The sequence below is a fragment of the Pteronotus mesoamericanus genome, unplaced genomic scaffold, assembly GCF_021234165.1.
Source record: "Pteronotus mesoamericanus isolate MK-2021 breed Mesoamerican mustached bat unplaced genomic scaffold, CSHL_Meso_final scaffold_12, whole genome shotgun sequence".
Classification (NCBI taxonomy): Eukaryota; Metazoa; Chordata; class Mammalia; order Chiroptera; family Mormoopidae; genus Pteronotus; species Pteronotus mesoamericanus.
In genome coordinates, this window is record NW_026555303.1 from 2180717 (window position 1) to 2184207 (window position 3491).

Here is a 3491-nt window from a genome sequence, read left to right on the forward strand (position 1 = left end):
GGAGTTGACTTATATGTTTTATAGTCTTTGCTTTTTGCACTTTGCATCACTAAGAGGTTATCAAATATTTATTTCAAATAGTTTATGTTCTGGGACCCAAATTTTTAAGTATAGGACAACACTTTTTCATAAATTCAAGAGTCAGTAATTGTTCATGGATCATGTTTTAATCAAAGTAATAGAATATGCAGGCAACTATACTCTACATGTGAGAATTACAGAAACACCTGCCAACCCTGAACCACATAGGTGATGGTGAGTGTGAAATTTCTGCCAATGCTTTCCTTTTGTTAATAATCAGCTCTGCTGCCCCTTTCATAGAATCACTTGATGTTTTCACAGAAATATAGGATGCACAGAGAAGCCTGGGTGCGTGATGAAATAAACCCAGTAAACCTTAAGGTTTCACTAAGAGTACACTGTTATTTTTTTTTTTTTAATTTAACCCTAGTTCATACCTCTTCCACTTGAAATTTAATGGTGGGGAAATAATTCATTTATCTTCTCTCTTATATCCATCATATGCTATAGAGCATGAAAGAAGAAAGTAATCTAGATGGCATGTAGTAAATACATGTGTCACTGGTAAGGCTGGTCAGGAGGTTATGTTCTATCTAGTAAGAACTTTAGTTACAAAGCCTTTGCTCCAGGGTGGTGCAACATTCTCACATTGGAGAGATAACTTTTCTAAGTCACTCTCAAATGACTCTTTGGTGAATGCAAATGAAACAAAACAACAAAAAAGGAGCTTCATAAACTATTTATGTCTTCTGTAAGCATTGACCTCAAACCTTCTCAAAAGTTTCACATATCAAATATAAGACTAAATTTAGAACTTTGTTGAGATAACTTTATAGTTATCCCAGAGTCAGATAAATCTCTGGGTCCAAAGAAAAGTATTAGGATGAAACATCTAGGTGAGTCAATAGTAGAATAAGAATAAAAAGCCAATACATGTGAATTGAAATAAATTGTACCAGGGTAACAAATGTGATACATAATCTTGTCCCCACTACCAGTTAGTATCTTCAGGAGCCTTTTCTGTGCTTCCATCTCTCATATATTAATAATGAGCTTAATTTTCCTTTTTTTAATCTGTTTTTTTCTCCTCATTCTCCCCCAATATGCACACACTCACAAGGGGGTATGATTTCTCTCAATATCAAGGCAGCTTCACTATTCTATTTTTTTAACTCTAGTAGGGAAAATTTATCTTCAAATAACCTATTTACAGCTACCAATTTAGATCTTATTTTTCCACTGTGCAGAATGTGAACCTGAAAATGGAGTTGATGTTAAGAGGCTATAGCTGCACCTTTCAGAGAAGTGGAATGTGTACTAAGTGATCGACAGGGAGTTGGTACTCTTGTTATATTGCCATATAGAAGGAGCTGAATTTTCTTATTGTGGTCCACAATTGTGCAATGTACTATATAGATCATGGGAAGGAGAATCATAAAGATTCTCTCTCACTGCAATGATGAGAAGCATAGTGATGGTGGTGATCAAGATGGTGATGATTGATGATGATGATGATGATGATGATGATGATGACGACAATGAAGACATCAGTAACCAAAAGTGTTCAAGCCACTGTATTCTTATTTAAACCACACAGTTGGTAGGGAAGGGATACATATAGCCTAACTATGAATGAATCTCTTCTGTATTTTCTAAATATCTGTTTCCTTTAGTTCTTAAGTTGGCTTCTCCCACCCACAGTTTTGGGATTTAAGAAAATGGTTCTTATTTTCCTGAATCTTTGCTACATATACCAGATGCTATATGTGGAATTGTGTCCTAATTTTACACCTATGCCATTGCCTTGGATGCTCCTAACCTATTTATCTGTCCATTTATGCTCATCAGACTAAGGATGCTAGATACTTTTGCCTGTATTAATGTAAGCTCTGCTTAGGAACGTGTTTTACAAGATGCAATAATGTCAACTGCATGCATGTGGTTAAAAGCTCCTCTTCTATAATGTTGATACAGAACAGTGTTTCTTTTTCTCCCTGTGGTTGCATGCATACCATTTCAGCGGCATTTCACAGGACACTTCCCTGGACATTGCTATATCTGCATCCTTGGAGCTCAGTGTTCTAGTCAATTGCTATTGTGGAAAAGATATATTGTAACATTCCAAGTGGAGTCAGATATCTGTTGTGACTTTTTTGTTACCCCATCCATAAACCATGGACATTATACATGTCACCTCAGGAAGGTATTATAAGAATTAATGAACCAGAGGTTGTAAAGGGGATTTAGCTTGCCAGATGAAAGGTACTGCTTAAGTATAGAGCACTCAAGTTTTATGTGGCATGATTCTTCAGAGCCAAAGCAACATATCAAGAAGTCACAGTACTGCTATTAAAGGGCAGAGGGCACCATCAGTACTTTCTCAATGTAAGGTGTAAACACAATCTCTAAAGGGGCGGCTTGAGGTTTTATTACTTAGTGTTCACTGGTGGCTCCTGACTTTTCTGCTGCAGCCACATCCCCTGCATGATAAAATTAATCCCCTTTTGCCCAATTTGGTTTTGGTTGCCATCACACAACATGCATTCCTTCAAAATACCTCCTGGATGAAATAAGTTATGGTACAGAAGTATACAATATAAAGTGTACTAATACATCAGCTAAAATGGATGATAAAATAACAAATCTGCAGGGAAGTTAGTGCCTCTGTCAGACTTTTTAGCTATTCCTCTTGAGATACAAAAGCAAGAATACATCTGCAGCTAAGACACATTAAAGGGTTTTTGTTAACATAACAGTGAAAAAAGGTACGGTAAGCCAAACAGAGCAAATATAATATGCTACCTTCTTTTGTGAGATTAGCCACGCAGAAGAAACACACACTCAGATTATGAGACCTTTCTTAATGCCTCTCATATGACTCACATTGCTTAATGTTGCTACAGTTCTGTAAGGTCCATTCTTTTTGACTTAGTGTTCACTTTTGGCTGATTCCCCTACTGACCACATTAGTTCTCATCTGCTCTGACTGAGTTCAACTTCTTCAGTCCTGCACTGGCAGTTACCAATAACTTCTCCCAAAAGACTCTTGCCAAAGTACATAGTGTTCACAGGTTTGGGGAAAATTTATTTATTAACATTTTAAATTTGTGTGTTTTAAATATATTCTTGCCTACCATCATTGAGGAAAAGTTCACATTTATATTAAGATTAGCTATAAGGTATTTAGAATGCACTACGTTTTGTTTGTAATTTCTGCAGACACTTTACACTTTCAATAATAAAGCTGGATTTCCTAACCAGGGGTGGAATACCATAAATATTCACAAGTTTGAAGAAAGATATTGTTGTGAATAATGAAAGAAAACCAGCACTCTGATAAAACAAAAAGTCGGAAAAATGTGTTTTAATTTTTTTTTTTCTATGCAGACTCCTTGCATTCCTTAATTTAGTCCTACCCTCCTTGTAAGATTAAGATGAGATAAAAGACTCCCTCTTGGATTTCGACCACT